The sequence below is a fragment of the Dendrobates tinctorius genome, unplaced genomic scaffold (genome assembly GCF_039654945.1).
Source record: "Dendrobates tinctorius isolate UK_male_01 unplaced genomic scaffold, ASM3965494v1 ptg000063l, whole genome shotgun sequence".
In the NCBI taxonomy this organism is placed as follows: Eukaryota; Metazoa; Chordata; class Amphibia; order Anura; family Dendrobatidae; genus Dendrobates; species Dendrobates tinctorius.
In genome coordinates this window covers 16,560,194-16,577,444 of record NW_027361731.1, presented here as the reverse complement: position 1 = coordinate 16,577,444, position 17,251 = coordinate 16,560,194, and the positions used below count along the sequence as shown (strand labels likewise).

Here is a 17,251-nt window from a genome sequence, read left to right as displayed (position 1 = left end):
ATGATCTGTATTAACACAAATCAGAGTTAAATTAAAAATGGAGATATAAGTACAACAGACTACTGTCTGATAAGGTAATACACTGACGTCTGACTAATCTAGTGTCATCATGTAGAGCCTTTCCCTAAACTCTAATATTTCCAAGTACAAAACCTTTGCAAAAATATTCAACTACTATTTGAGCACATGCAATCAAATCTGGGGAGCAAGTTATATAACAGCAGAATATTACAGCACTTATTACTCAAAAAGCCAATATATGTGCAATGCAAAGCATAAATTACCGGACTTATGTGACTTACAGCTATAAGAGATCTTAGACATGCAGATGAAGATGGACCTCACAAGGATTAGTAGACAAAGTGCATTGTGCCGATGTATATCACGTGTCATAAAGACTACTAGAGTAATGAAAGGAACGTCATTTGTCTTTAAGGAGTAACCATATCAGATATAGCAGCATATGAATGTACAGCCAGTGAGACCAGCAAGGAGATCAAATGTATAAAGGCCAGTATATGTGCAAGACTGAAATTACTGATGCAAATAACAACAGTAAGGGATCTCTAGTTGTAAAACATGAAAAACCGAATATATATCTACAGAAAGGGCATTGTATTGGTATATATATAGTGTCATAAAGACTACAATAATCATATAATAAACACCATTTGCACGTATCTCAAGAAGGAATATCCCTAAAAGATAGCAGCAGGTAGAGAAGTGGTCAGTGAAATCAGCAAAGAGATCAAAAAGATGACATGTGTGCATAACAAAATGCAGAGTATTACCGGCTTCCCAGGCTATACACATCAACACACAGCTGTCAGCTTTCCCTCTGCTGGTTATGAAAATAAAGCCCATGCAATTTTTTCTGAAAAATAATCATATAATTAAATACATGTACAGTAAACTGCACACACATTGTATTAATTATAAATGTGACTGACATCTTTACATCTATCTATTCTATGTATACAGCTGTTATCAAATATTAATATCCTAGGAAGCTCCATGGGCATTACCCCCTTAAAAGGTTATAAATATCTGCCCCCACCTGTCCGTTTTCCCTCTGCTGGTTAATAATTTGTTGGGGGACCCCATGCCAGTTTTTTTCAGAAAATAAATTAGGTAAGGAATAAATAAAATACATGTAGAGTAAGCTGTACATACACTGTACTAATTCTATATGTGACTGACATCTTTAGATCTATTCTATTCTGTTGGGTCATACTGTGATTTTTACTGTACGTGGCAGATGATTGCCGGCTTTTCGAAGGACATAGGTGTGTAAAAATCAGGCAGTCACATGGCCCGAGTGAAATGCGATTTTTTCCCACACCCATTGATTTGCATTGATGAATGTCGTCCGAGTTACTAGGACAGTTGCAGCATGCTCATAGAATCATAGAATCATAGAATCGTAGAGTTGGAAGGGACCTCCTGGGCCATCTGGTCCAACCCCCTGCTCAAAGCAGGATTCGCTAAATCATCCCAGTCAGATGTCTGTCCAGCCTCTGTTTGAAGACTTCCATTGAAGGAGAACTCACCACTTCTCGTGGCAGCCTGTTCCACTCATTGATCACTCTAACTGTCAAAAAGTTTTTTCTAATATCTAATCTGTGTCTCCTCCCATTCAGTTTCATCCCATTGCTTCTAGTCTTTCCTTGTGCAAATGAGAATAAAGTTGATCCTTCTACAATGTGACAGCCCTTTAGATATTTGTAGACAGCTATTAAGTCTCCTCTCAGTCTTCTCTTTTGCAAACTAAACATTCCCAAATCCTGCATCATTTCCTCATAAGACAGGGTTTGCAGACCGGTCACCATTCTGGTCGCTCTTTTCTGAACTTGCTCCAGTTTGTTGATGTCTTTTTTAAAATGTGGTGCCCAAAACTGGACACAATATTCCAGATGAGGTCTGACCAAAGAGGAGTAGAGGGAAATAATGACTTCACGTGATCTAGACTGTATGCTTCTGTTAATACATCCTAGAATTGCATTTGCCTTTTTTGCTGCTGCATCACACTGTTGACTCATATTCAGTCTGTGATCTATCGGCGCGCGGTTTTTCCGATTTCCTCTTTTCAGCTGCAACGGCCAAAACCCAGTGATCGTTGAGCTCGCGGAGACTCTTCACTTATCCCAGAAGGCACTGGGAATATGCAAATGATCTCCTCAAGACTCTTCCCCTGGTTTTCCAATTTCCTCTTTTCAGCTGCAACGGCCAAAACCCAGTGATCGTTGAGCTCGCGGAGACTCTTCACTTATCCCAGAAGGCACTGGGAATATGCAAATGATCTCCTCAAGACTCTTCCCCTGGTTTTGAATAACACTGATCAAAGTGCGGTCTGATTTTTTTATCAGATTGCACTCGTCCATTTTCCTCGCAGATGAGTATAAGCCCTTAAGGTGACTATAATGTGATTTTTTATTCTTAATTTACACTCTATGTAGGTAGCGGGGGCTGAATACAATCTCAATATTGTCCCCAGCTCCCGTTGATCACAGGCAGAGCAGAGGACAATGATGTGAGCTGTCCTCAACATCCGGCGCCAGGGATCAGTGCAAACAGTACCTGTCAGGATTCAAACCTAGCAGCTCTTGTGCACCAGTCAGCAGCTCTTCCTTCTGAGCTATTAAGCTCGCTGGATAGTTCCGTGCTTATCAAAATACTTGAACCTATATTGTTGCTGATGTCTTCTCCCTGAGTTTCCTGTTGGTTACTGTAGAAACATACGCCAACCGGGGGTGGTCCCTACAGCACACTCTATACTCCCGATACAGTCCCCGTTCCTTTCCTCAATGAGCGAAAAGACTGGAGTCCAGAGCCAGGAATGCTTCTCTCACAAACGGTTTATTCTTTTCCAGAACACAGCAACCTTTCGGACAGCTTCCATACATCTGCCTGGGTACCTGTTACACGTCTCCTTCCCTCCTCAGCTTTCCCGGTGCAACGTCGTTTCATCCTGTTTCACTGCGCCTGCCTTAGGCCACCGCCACAGTACTACAGTACCTACTCGGCCCATCCACCCGCTGCCACACCTACTTCTCTTCAGTGCCCAGCAATCCTAAAATTGGGTACCCCAGGTTATCCTTTTTTCAGCTGTCTTCCAGGGGCCACCCCTTTCTCTGAGCTCTCTCGGTCTGGGAAAACCCTTTTTATCCTCTGAACCTGGACTGTTCTCTGACCTTCCCTAGTGTTATGTCTCCCCCTAGTGGCTGGATTCTGAACTCCACTGTTCCTATGCCCTGTTCTGAACATCAGTACCTGTACATTTATAACAATATGAGACATACTAATACAGTTACAGAGATGCATGTCACATAACCCATATACATATATTAACTATTTAGTCAGACCAGTCCACGTCTTAGTCCACCCTTCTACATACCCCCTTCCTATGACCACTGTCGTCCCTGACAATCCCGTACCTTTCCCCTTTTTGGTGTATCCCCTTTTACCGTTCTTTGTTTGTCTTGTATGACAGGTTGCCGAGCAGAGTCTGGAGCAACTCAGCTCTTCACAGGGTGCTGGGCAGAGCCAGGAGCACTTAAGCTCTGAGTAGCTGAAGGCTACCCGCAGGCGCTTGCGCCTTTGACAATTCCCACACTTCTACTGGGTTTAAATCAACCCGGACACACATTGGGCTCAACGGGAGGTCTTCCCTTTTCTTTCATGGAGTACTTCACCTTTACAGACCGGCAATCCGTATCTTTCAATTTAGGGGTGGAACAACCAAGGCTGCAGTAGAGCCTACCAGGTCTGTTTCCCCTTCTCCCCCTTAGGGTATTTCCCACCAAGGACATAATATGTGAACTATCTTTAGTACCAGTTTACCGGCCATTTTCAATATTTTAACATTTTCAGCTTTTTTCCTTAATATTTTTAACATTTCTACCACATTAAATACTTTCAACATTTTGCAGCATTTGCCACCATTCTTAACAGCAGTGCTCCCCCTCCTTTGCGGGGAGCACAGCGTATGTGCACGCTTTATTCTGAAGTGTCCAAATCCCCATAGTAGTTCTGCTACAGGAGCGTAACAGGTGCCCCAAAAACAATTTTCCTCAGGTCCCGTAGACCGTCATGGGTCCTCTAGACAAGCATTGCAGGGTTCCCTGCCCTGGGGGAATGTGGGACAGTTCCAGATGGTGCAAACCTGCACTAGAAGGGCAAGAAGGGGCCACGGAGAGTTCCCTAGCGCAATTCCTGTGCCGTATATCCACGGGAGGCCCGGGCCCTGGCCAAAGAGGACTCTACAGCCGCAAAGCCCCCAATCCGAGATGGAGAAACAGGGGCAGAGGCGTCCTCTGTTGCCTCCGCCCATGGACCGACACCATCACCAGAGGGCTCGGTGGGTTCAGGGGACGCTGATGCGGGAGCACGGGTGCTCGGTGACGCGGACCTTGGGCCTCGTGTCCCCGCAGTGGGACAGCGTTGAGGCTACGCAGTCCACCACCGGCTGAGGTGAAGATGCACTCACCTCCTCTGCTTTCGCGGCTCCGCTCCGTCCGGCCCTCAGCTCCTGTAGGTACTGCTGCATACGGGAGGCCGGGGTCTCCACTGGCTTGGCGGTCTCCTCCATTTAACTGTCGCTGCTGGGTTTCTCCTTTGGGGTGCATCACAGAGTACCTTTTCCAGCCCTCCAGCGGAAACAGCCTCCGGGTCTCCCAGTACCACCAGCTGAAGAGCGGTTCTGCTTCCCGCGCTGTTTCCGGCGTGGACTGTAGAGAGCACGGGCGCATCTCTGCTGGGTAATCTGGCTCCGGGGCTGCAGGCTCGGAAGTCGGGGACTCCATTAGCGGCGGATCTTCAGGACAGGTGATAGCTTGCTGCTTTTGTAACTGCTCTCAGCTCCGCAGGTCCAGCTGTCGGGGACTCCACCTCCCGCTGCAGTCCTTCAATGCGGGTGAGTGCCCAGTTTTCCTGCAGCAGCACCCAGCTTTTCCAGCCTTATTATTCCAGTTCCATGGTGGGGCTCTCGCTGGCCTCTCCACCCATTTTCCAGCGTTTAGTGGGAAAAGGCTCCTGTCACTCAGCATATACCATTCCTCCCACGGACCCAGCATGGTTGACATAATGCATTTGGCTTCATCCCGACGCTGTCACGCCCCTGGAGCGCCCCATCTTGACAAGGGCAGTCCATTTTAGCACCAAAATCCTCCATCCCGATGGCCGCCATTTTGCTGCTTTGCAAAGTCATTATCAGATTCTTTTCTTCGGTCATATCTGAGAGTTTTTAGTCACAGTCCCAAATATCAGTTTATGCCAGCAAAATCTTCAACCCACCCCGTGCAGATCCTTTCAATCTTCCACACAGCACTTTTCTTTTCTTTGCCTTCCGGCATGGTCTCACCGCCTGTGTTGGGCAGTGATGGACTGCGCCACTTGTAGAAATGTGCGCCGACTGGGGGTGGTCCCTACGGCACACTCTGTACTCCCAATACAGTCCCCGTTCTTTTCCTTGATGAGCGAAAAGACTGCAGTCCAGAGCCACTAATGCTTCTCTCACAAACGGTTTATTCTTTTCCAGAACACAGCAACCTTTCGGACTACTTCCATATGTGGCGCCCCTGAGGCTCAGTCGCCACAGAGGTACTGCACCTTCTCCTAAGGTGTAGTGCCCCACCATCCAGGTAAGGTGGGAACTCCTTTCCACGCTCCAACACTCAAATCCCACGCAACACAGTAGTTCAGCAGGGACACATTGCGGCTCCATGCTCAGAACACTAAACGTGCTGGGAGGTGGGTGGAGTTGAGAATATACAAGAGTGGGATGGTTTGGGAACACAGAGCAGTCTGAATCAGGAGAGTCTGACAGGAGGTCAGAGGGAAAGAAGCCACTCAGGGTAGGAGTGGGGATCCCTGGAAGAAGGGATGGAGGAAGGAGTGCTGCAGCTGCCTCAGTGACCTGAGCCAGCTGGCACGGGAAAGGAAAGAAGGAGAAGGACATTGAACTGTAACCTAAGCTTCCATCAGAAAGAGAGATTAGCACGGAACGAAGGAGAAAAGAGAACAGAGAGGACGTGGGTTACAAGAAGAACCCTGCCTATAGGTTCTAAGCGCAAGGCCTGGGCCCGGTCCCCGAGGTTGTATGGACACTTATGGTTCTGCAGCAGACACTGGAGGAGTTGTCGGCTGTAAATGCACTACTCCCATCTTAGACTTGGGGCACTAGAGGAGACGTTCAGAAAGGTACATGTTGGCGGAGTGTTGGAGGGGAGAGTCCTATCTTGCCTGGAGGTTGATTGAGTCTCGTGCCCGGAGGACACAGCACGGAGGCAGGCACCCGTGTGTGCTACAGACCGTGAGTAAAGCTTTGGAACTACAAGCCCCGGTGTCCTCCATTTATTCTGCGCTAACACACTCAGCACCGCTACATCTGGGTACCATCCTCTACACCGCCTGCGCCTCTCCTCATCCATTGCACCTACACTGACCTGGGGCTACAGCTCCACCTGTGGGGAGCTTCACCATCTTGGCTGCAAATCCTTAAGGATATAAAGTTATTCTCGGGCTTGCTGTGCGCTGCTTGACCGGAATGAAATCACCACAATGTGAGAAATTTGACCATTTGATTCCCTACGCGTTTCAAAGTGTGAACCACTTCTTCTTCACGGGTTGATGTCAACCCCTGAAGAAGTGGTTCACACTTTGAAACGCGTAGGGAATCAAATGGTCAAATTTCTCACATTGTGGTGATTTCATTCCGGTCAAGCAGCGCACAGCAAGCCCGAGAATAACTTTATATCCTTAAGGATTTGCATTGGAGGTTACGCAGTGGACCTTCGGGCGTGCAGCAAGCTGACTGCGAGTCTATATGCTTATACCTCTCCTGGAAAGGGTGAGTAGACTTTTTTCATATCTATTCCATTTATCACCAGATAAGACCCTATTGCGCTCTTTTGTTTCCTAGTTTCATTATATTACCATCTTGGCTGCAACACACCACCAGCCCCAGAGGATCTGCAAGCAGCGTCAGCCTAACACACTTGCCGAGCACCACAGGTGTCGTCACAAACTACTCCATTCATTACAAACCCCCCATTGATTTGGGCACCCAGGGCCACGGTCCGGGTCATCGCTGCTGTGACACATCCCCCTGACACCGGCCCGGTACAGAGTAACCGGCGGCCCTGGGAGGGCGACCCAACTTGGCGTCACGAACAGTATGACGAGACCTGATGCCATCGGGTTCTGTGCGCCTAAGATTTGTTGGACTTTGAACTTTTGAAAATGTGCAGAAGACCCAATTTAATAGACTGTGACATGGACATTAAAAATGGCCGCTGGCGTGTAGAAGAAGGGCGTGAAGAGATGGGAGGTCCTAGGAAAAGACCGCGGAGAGTCTTGGGCCTTCCCTGCCTGAATTACTATGTGACAGCAACATGGCCCACCCCCCGAGGGGTTCGTATGCTGGCTTGGTATGGAGGCGCTGGAAGAAGACGCCGCCCCCGGAAGGAGGGGCAGAAGAAGCCAGTGGTGGGAAAGGGGCCGAGGCAGGAAGAACGCCAGAACGCCATCTTGGAAGGAGAAGGGAGGAGGCCTGCAGAGCGCAAGGAGGTTATGCTGGATCTCCCTGGCGCCATGGCTGAAGGCTCTGACCCCGTCTGAGATGAACCGCCAGCAGCTGGAGGACGAGATTACCCAACTGACGCACCACCTGCAACTGAGGCAGGAGGCCTTATGCCGCACGCCCAGGAGGAGCCTACACCACCGGCACCTCTAGACTCGGTACCTTCACCAACGGTACCTGCCACCGCTGAACCGGACTGTCCTCAGGCAGCGCCGGTATATACCTCCACGCTGTCCGTATGGCAGGTCGCAGCCTGCCCGGAGGAGTCACCGGAGACCCCAGGAGCCGAGGCCGTGCTCCCGCCTGGACCTGATGCGGCTGCGCAGGTCCCACAGGAGGCCCCTGCGGACCCGGAGCCGCCATCCACTCCACCACCGCCAGCACCCGTACCAGCTATTCCAGTGGATGTCCCTGCAGCGGCTCACCGTCTCAAGCCTGCACCGGAGCCGGAACACCGCCAGGAGGCCCCAGGTATGACTGAAGCCCCCGAACCTGGGAAGGCCCTGGGGTGTGCACCCGTGGTGGCGGCAGGACAGGTCGTGCTAGATCTTGTCAGGGATCGGGATACTAGTCCCAGGGGGGGAAATGTCTGAACCCCTAACGGTGGTGCCGCGGGCCCCAGTGGGTGAGAGCAGGTCCCGGGGGGAGGAGAAGACTGAGGCCTATTGTCAGCAGACCATCCGGCAACTGGCAGCTGAACACCGGGAGAGGGAGCAGCGCCGGCTAGCGGTACTAGGCCCGGATCTGGATAGAAAGGAGAAGGCCCGTGCGGGTCGCTACGGTCCCCGGGACTCGGCTGGATGGGGACAGGTCCTCAACGTGAACCGGGAACGGGGGTTTGGGTTCATCGCGAACCCTCAGAGGATCTCTGACTTGTTTTTCAGCCGGAGGGACGTGGAGTCTCACCTGCGGAAGGGACACCTAGCGCGAGACCTACAGCCAGGGGAATATGTCACCTATACCCGGCATGAGGGCCTACGCGGCTGGTAGGCTTTAAGCATACGCCGCATACCAGAAGATTTATTGTGTACCTACCTGAAAGAGAAAGTGCGTGTTCCTTCCCTGGCACCAGTCCCCACTTCTGCAGTACCCCAGGCAGCAGCTGAAGCTTGGCAGAAACCGCTTACTGCCCCCATTTGTCAAAGTGTACCAAAGGTACAGAGAGCCGCAAGATTCACCCCATTAGAGGAAGAATACCTGAGGACTGCCAATGCGTTTCTCTCATCTGGTAGCAGTTCCACATCAGCTTCCAGAACTCCTGGAGGGGACCACCACTAAAGGAAAAATCACTCTCGTTACCCAGGAGGGTATTTAGCACCGTTGTGCCTTTTTGTTTCATCATGGTTTCGTTTTTTTTTTCAGAGTTGCCCTGTTTTGATTGGCAGCGTTTCTACATTTGGAACTGAGGAGATCATGAACGCTGTGTGATCCAAAACTGCAGTTGTAAATAGTTGGGCCTCTTTAAGTGCCCTCTCTTGGTTTTACATAGGACACTTTTTGAAGAGAGAGTCTACCTCAAAGGACACTGCAAGAGATCCCGGCTGGGAGCGGTGTCCAGCACTTACAAGAATTTTTGAAAAGTTTTACTATGAAGTATTTGATAATGTGTCTTATGATAGTAAATGGCTTTTACATAGAATTAGGAATGTTTTGATCTAGATGTGAGAGATTTGAATAAAAGAATAAAGAGTTGAGAATGACAGGTGATGAGCCAGGTATTTACGGTTGTCGTCCTAGGTCTAGAAGAGACAGTGAAAAGAAAGAAAAGTATTGATGAAGGATACTGAAGTGATAGAGAGTAACAGATGACAGCACTTTGAATTAAGTATAGTATTGAAAAATTTGCACCTTTTGAGTTAGAATTTTAGACAGAAAATTAGGAATTGTTTGCAACGTTCAAGAACGATTGCCTCTCACCTTGAGAAGTTTAGTATAAGAAATGTTTGTTCAGCATTGTAAAAATTTTGTATGTTCCTGTATTGTCAACTTTGTCTTGCAGCCCGCGGACGTGTTGTGTTTAATGGGGGGTATGTGGCGCCCCTGAGGCTCAGTAGTCACAGAGGTACTGCACCTTCTTCTAAGGTGTAGTGCCCCACCATCCAGGTAAGGTGGGAACTCCTTTCCACGCTCCAACACTCACATCCCACACAACACAGTAGTTCAGCAGGGCCACATTGCGGCTCCTTGCTCAGAGGGTAGCGGAGCACCTTTGGTGGCTCCCTGCTTGGAACATTAAACGTGCTGGGAGGTGGGTGGAGTTGAGAATATACAAGAGTGGGATGGTTTGGGAACACAGAGCAGTCTGAATCAAGAGAGTCTGACAGGAGGTCAGAGGGAAAGAAGCCACTCAGGGTAGGAGTGGGGATCCCTGGAAGAAGGGATGGAGGAAGGAGTGCTGCAGCTGCCTCAGTGACCTGAGCCAGCTGGCACGGGAAAGGAAAGAAGGAGAAGGACGTTGAACTGTAACCTAAGCTTCCATCAGAAAGAGAGATTAGCACGGAACGAAGGAGAAGAGAACAGAGAGGATGTGGGTTAGAAGAAGAACCCTGCCTATAGGTTCTAAGCGCAAGGCCTGGGCCCGGTCCCCGAGGTTGTATGGACACTTATGGTTCTGCAGCAGACACCGGAGGAGTAGTCGGCTGTAAATGCACTACTCCCATCTTAGACTTAGGGCACAACAGCACATGGATAGTAAGCCGGGACTCAGGAGAAGGGAGTCCCCGAAGTAGGCTACAGCTGTCTGACGTACAAGGAGAGTTCTTGGGAACATCAGTCAGGAGGAACTCCAGTGTAACTCAGTACTAGGAGATCTTCACACTAAAAGGTACATTAGAGGAGACGTTCAGAAAGGTACATGTTGGCGGAGTGTTGGAGGGTAGAGTCCTATCTTGCCTGGAGGTTGATTGAGTCTCGGGCCCGGAGGACACGGCACCGAGGCAGGCACCCGTGTGTGCTACAGACCGTGAGTATAGCTTTGGAACTACAAGCCCCTATGTCCTCCATTTATTCTGCGCTAACACACACTGAGTACTATCCTCTACACCGCCTGCTCCTCTCCTCATCCATTGCACCTACACTGCCCTGGGGCTACAGCTCCACCTGTGGGGAGCTTCACCATCTTGGCTGCAACACACCACCAGCCCCAGAGGATCTGCAAGCAGTGTCGGCCTAACACCACACTTGCCGAGCACCACAGGTGGCGTCACGAAGTATTCCATTCATTACAAACCCCCCATTGATTTGGGCGCCAAGGGCCACTGTCCGGGTCACTGCTGCTGTGACACATCTCCCTGACACCGGCCCGGTACCGAGTACCCCGCCGCCCTGGGAGGGCGACCCACATACATCTGCCTGGGTACCTGTTCCACGTCTCCTCCTTCCCTCGTCCGCTTTCCCAGTGCGACGTAGTTTCAGCCTGTTTCACTGCGCCTGCTTTAGGCCACCGGCCACAGCGATCACCTACTTGACCTGTCCACCCGCTGCCACACCTATTTCTCTTCAGTGCCCAGCTCTCCAACAATTTGGTACCACAGGCTCTCCTTTCTTCAGCTGTCTTCCAGGGGCCACCCCCCTCTCTGAGTACTCTCGGTCTGGGGAAAAAAACCCTTTTTATCCTCTGAACCTGGAAATCCGCTACTTGCTCCGCCCACCTTCCAAACTGTTCTCAGACCTTCCCAGGTGTTATGTCTCCCCCTAGTGGCCGGATTCTGAACTCCACTGTTCCTATCTCCTGTTGTAATCATCAGTACCCATACATTTATAACAATATGAGACATACTAATACAGTTACAGAGATGCATGTCACATAACCCATATACAAGCATATTAATTATTTACAATCAGACCAGTCCACCCTCCAACATTACCATCCTGAGTTCCTGATTGGTTCATTCTGATTGCACACCCTTTTTAAACCTGGCCTTGCTCTTAGTTCCTTGCGTGATTGTTGAGCTACCTGACTTTAGTCAAACTTCCTTTCACCTGCTATTCCTTTACAGGTCACTTCTGCTCCTGGTAAACGACCTCTGGCTTAATTGACTAGGATTCCTGCTTATTCCTTCAAACGACACTGCTGTTCCTGGTAAACGACCCTTGGACTCCTTGACTATTCTTCCTGCTTATTCCTTCAAAGTACATTGCTGTTCCTGTGTATCAACTCCTTGGCTATTCCAGACTACGCTACCTGCCTGGTGCTGCCCCTAGTGTTTGCAATATCACTACTCCAAGCAGGTCATTCCGTAACAGTATCGCTGATTCCCAGGAGCCGATACGTGTGATACTGATGCGGTACATGGTTGCCACATGTATGAAAAACATGGACACATATCTCTGGGTCAGACAAAATTGTTGGTACTTTGCCAAAATTTGCTTATGCCCATCACTGTACCTATAATGTAGAGTTGAATGCATCCTTCTATCCGAAGCCCGGTACAGACTGGGAGTGCGCAATGTGGCCGGAGTCAGGAGGATGCATCCAGCGTTAATAGAGGTGACAGGGAAGACGACGAGGATGGCGGAGGACTGTAGCACCGGAAATTGTGGTATGTGTAGGCACTGACTGAATACGTGAGGACATACCACGAGCTCTGGTGAGGCTGGAAGAGGAGTGTTGGGCCGGAGTCAACGCCTGCACATAGCGGGATCTCTGGGGCTATTTTATTGGAGACAAATTCGCACAGTGTCTTCAACAAAATGTAAATATTTAACGCAGACAGCGCGTACCAGGGGAATGAGGACAAGGTTTATTGTTTGTTGCTTTGTTTGTATGTATGTATAGAACAACAGCAGCGCAAGCAGGATAGGGGAGCGTATAATAGGAATAATAGGATGGGGGAGCATATAATAGGATGGGGGACAAATACCAAGATGGGGGACCATATACCAGGCTAGAGGGACATCTACAAGGATGGGGGGAGCATATACAAGGATTGGGTAGCATATACCAGGCTGGAGGAGCATATACCAGGCTGCAGGAGAATATGCAAGGTTGGGGGAGCACATACCTGCCTGGGGGAGCATACAGCTCTGGCAAAAATTAAGAGACCACTGCAAAATTTTCAGTTTGTCTGATTTTTCTCTTTATAGGTATATTTTTGAGCAACATGTAAATTGCTCTTTTTTTTTTATAAACTACTGACTAGAGATGAGTGACTGCCTTTTTTCGAGTCGAATCGGGTTTCATGAAACACGAAACCCAATGCAAGTCAATGGGGAATAAAAGTCGGCAGTGAGTGGAGGACAGGAAACACACCTACAGTGCCCATTTGAATGGCAAAAACATCAATTTTTATTACTGAAGCTTGTCAACCTTAAATTTACTTCATAATACTATTTACGCACTTAAAACTGGGGGTTATTTGGCTGAAGTTGTGGGAGGGGTAGGGCTGGCTCCAGGTTTTCATGTGCCCTGGGCCAAAGAGCGCCCCTTTAACACATACCACAACTCTTGAGGCTTCGATACGGCAGAGAAATAGCGGTATAGTACAATGAAAAATACTTCACTTTTTACATCTCAGTATATAATGCCATACAGTATTATGGGCACCGCATAGTGCACTATACAGAGTAATGAGGCCCATATATTTCTCCATACATAATCATTGGTCCCATATAATGTTTGAAACAGTATATGATGAGCTCCACATAATGCTACAGTATATGTTGGTCCCCATGGATGAAGCTCCACTGTCTTATGGGCCCAAATAATGCTCCATATATAATGGGCACCATTTCTAATGCTTTAGTGTATAATGGGCCCTGTAAATGCTGCTCCAGTGTCTGATGTCCACCTTTGGAATGCTCCAGTGTATGGTGGGCCCCATATATCATTCTCCAGAGTATAGTGCTCCCCAAAAATTGCTGTCCCAACATTGAAAACAATTAAATAAGTCTCCTCGCTAGGGAATCCCTGTACTAGTCTGGACTCCTCCTCGTCCCCATCTTCCATCTCACTGCACTTGGCTGTTTAGGCAGAGGGCGTACAAACGTGATGTCATTGCGCTCTCTGATCAGAATATCACTGTCAGGACACGCGGAAGATGTCATGGCGGTGGAGCAGGGAGAGGTAAGTATTTCAACTTTGCAAGTGCTGTGATCCGGAGAAAGCAGGGGGGCCCACTCGTTGGCGACGGCACTGGCACAGGGCCCCTCATAGTACAGCGGTGTGTCTGACGGCTGGTGGGGGTGGGCCTCCCTCCCGAGGGGCCCTGTGCCAGGGCCGTCGCACATGAGTATGCCCCCCCACCTGCTCAAGGAACCTGCACTTTCATCTGAACCTTCCTCTTTGTCACCGTGTAAGGTGGTATAGTATGTGGGAAGGGGAACCTGAGTTTCCTCAGGGTCAGATTCTGGCTGTGTAGAGTGTGAGGGGAATGTAGTGGTCTGGGTCAATGTACCAGCAGAATCATCTAGCAGTGGCTGGGCCTCAGTGAACTTGTGGCGTCCCCAGGAGTACAGTTGCCACAGTGGCATTACCTTCCTCCTAGGGAGTGTGATGTCATGCTTGGGAGCAACGAAGGATCTCTCTAGCAGTTAAACCAACACACAACACATTTCCCACTCCAGGCCAGCAGGGAGACCTCTGAACCTGACTGCTGAGGAGCTGCTCTCTGTGGTCGGGAGGAGGTAAGTTAGGGCACTCTGTGCAGGGAAGGGGAAGTGTGTGGACGTGAGAAGGGGAGCTGGAGGATGAGCAGAGTTAAGGCTCACTCCTAGCTGGAGCGCATGGTCCGGATTCCGGTCTCCGAGTTTGTAGGGACACTGACGTTCCTGCAGCAGAAACCGGAGGAAGTAGCAGCTGTAAATGCTCTGTACCCAACTAAGGCTTGGAGGCCCCAGCATCGACGTGTGGGAGCCAGAAGGAAAAGGCTACGGCTGCCTGCCATACGAGAAAGTTCCAAAAGAGAGTCAACAGGGGGAACTTCATTGAACTCAGCACTGCAAGTACCTCAGATAAGCGCTAGAACGGAGGCCACACTACCTATCTGCAGAGAGAGAATTCGAAATTGGCTTCCAGGCTGACCAACTCAGTCTCCATCTGTACTCTGGGTCCTGGACAGCACTTACCAAGTACAGGTAAAGGAACTGCACGACTGTCGGTCATCTTTCTTCTGCGCCTGGCGCACGGCTCTGCTACATCCTGCACTGCACACCATCTGCCAACTCTTTCATCTGCCCTGCGACTACGGCCCTACCTAGCAGGGCTTCTGCATCTTAGCTGCACCACATCTGTCCCAGAGAAGTGACACTGCAGCGCTGGTGTTGCGAGTTCATTTTTCCCTTCACCATTGAGGTCTGATGAACTCCCTCCTCTGGTGAAGGAAGGTAGCGAGGCTGATTACCAAACACCTGGGCAGCTAGATGATGACTGGGAGGCTGGAATTGAGGACTGGATATAAGGCTGCCGACGCCCTTCTTCCTGGCTGGTGATTTTCCTGATGGATTCTTGGAGACCAGTCTGATTCCTGCATCTCAAAGCTAAGTTTTTCTGCTCTGCTTTGTACTCTTCAGTTTTGTTTTTGTTTTGCCTTGTTTTTTGGGAGTTCTGCCATCCCCGGCCGGGGGTGAGCTGAATTCCATTTTTGTCTCTGATCTTTTGCTCTGTCTTCAGAATATACCTAAGTGCTGATAGTCTTTTGAAGCCTAGCGAATTCAGGGCCTGTTTTTCCTATCAGTCGGTTGGCTCATTTTGATAGGGTTTTTGCGGATGGCAGACAGCAGCTTTCCTATCCTGTCCTATGTAGTTAGCTTGGGTCCCATCATTTGCTCAACCTATCTTTCTATCTGTGTTAGTGTTTTCATCTTGCTTCACCGTCATATGTTGGGGGCTGCCTATTGCTTTGGGGTCTGCTCTGGGGCAGTTTAGTTTTTCCCCTTTCTGTCTTTAGGCTATGTAGTTCTCCGGCTGTGATTGAGGGGTCTAGGGCACCGTAGGAACCCCCCACGGCTACTGCTAGTTGTTGTGGATAGGTCCAGGGGTCTGCAATCCGATAGCTGCCAACCTCTGTTTTTTCTGGACTTAGCTGGTATTTTGTTTTTTCCTCCTTCGGTGACTCATCATAACAGCTGGTCAATCTAATCAGAAACCACTGGTGGCGTCACGTATTATTCACCTATAAACGTAATTCACCCCTTTGCATGGACGCCCAGGGCCACGGAACGGGTCACCACTACCGTGACACATCCCTGTGAGACACCAGCCCGGTACCGACTAACCGCACTGCCCTGGCTGGCCACCCACACTCCATGTCAGATTCATCTTGGACTTGGGAATTCACAATTTGAATTCATAACCCAGGCATGGTTTGATAGAAAGAGCTACATGGACTAATGTGAAGTGTGGCCTGCTGCATCATTCACTTTTGGTGGGGGTGAAGGACACAAGGAAAGGGGTTCTTCCTGACCAGGAGCCATCACTTGACGACTCAGTGCTTGCATTTTTTTTGAAACTTTAGAAGAGGAGGGCATATTAGCTGGAGTCTGTTTCAGCAATGTAAGCCAAAACCAGTTCCTGATGCTCCGGCTTTAAAAGCGGTTAACCTACTCCCAGAAAAGGTAGCCTTCCAGGCGTTCCGGAGCCAGACCATGACGCAGGTTCAACACCTCCTGCCTTAGCTGCTATTGTGCTTTTGCCACTACCAGCAGATGCACCACCACCATCAGCACCAGCTGGCCCCCCCACGCCCACGTCCGCGGCCTCTTACACCAAACTTCAAAATTTTGCAGAAAATAGACCCAAAATAACATCAGATATATGGCACTGTATCAGCAGCGTACAGCTCTATTCAGTCAAAGGATAATTGTCAATCTCCCTATATATTTCATCAGTCACACAGACGCTCACAGACTCAGTATGGATTAGACAAGAATATAAAAATTAGACAAAGTGTACAGTATCATCAGATAGCCGGTATTTATAGTATAGTTTAAACATTCTAAATCTCCGTAGATATTTGATGAGGCAGACACAGACACTCTCAGGCTCAGTATTGGATTACAACACAATCTAAAAAGCCGTAAACTGTACACAGTGTAGGTGTCATTGTTGTCAATCTCAGTATTTCCACAGTCAGAAAATAACTCTCACTTGGTCAGTTTGGATTAGACCAGAATATAACAAGCAGTAAATGGGTAATGTATCACAAGTGTAGAGCTGTATACAGTGCTGAGGTAATTTTTAAATGTACATCTAAATTACAGGAGTAACCCATAGAAACTCACACGCTCAGGATGGATCACACCACAATATAACAAGAAGATCCGCAAGAAATAATCACACATGTGGGACAATGTTAGAGGTGTCAATGATACACTTAGAGTGTTGGTTGGAGGAGGACTTCCTGGCAGAAAGGGTACAGTATCACCAGATACCAGGTATATATAGCATACTTTAAACATTACCAATGTACGTCTATATATCAGGAGTAGTGTTGAGCCACCCCGCTAGTGTTTTGGTTCGTTGCACAAGAGGCAAGTTCGTCGAATGTTCGTCGAACGTTCGAAGAACACCGTCGAACCCCATTGAAAACAATGGCAGGCAAACAAACACATACAAACACATAGAAAACAATTACAAAACACCTTTAAAGGTGTCCCAAAGCAGACAAAATGCTCAGAAGACAAAAATAACATATGGAAAAGGGCAACTACATTTAGAAAAGAGGTGGAGGAATA

The 17,251-nt window shown here is 48.9% G+C and overlaps 2 protein-coding genes across 6 annotated transcripts in view; one reads left to right on the top strand and one right to left on the bottom strand.

The window, feature by feature from the left end:
• The window catches only part of LOC141094243 (uncharacterized), a 1,213,871-nt gene that overhangs the window by 271,325 nt on the left and 925,295 nt on the right, over positions 1 to 17,251 (top strand). The gene's annotated exons all lie outside the window — the stretch shown is intronic.
• Positions 1 to 17,251, bottom strand: part of LOC141094226 (uncharacterized) — a 754,752-nt gene that overhangs the window by 669,855 nt on the left and 67,646 nt on the right. The window lies entirely within an intron of this gene.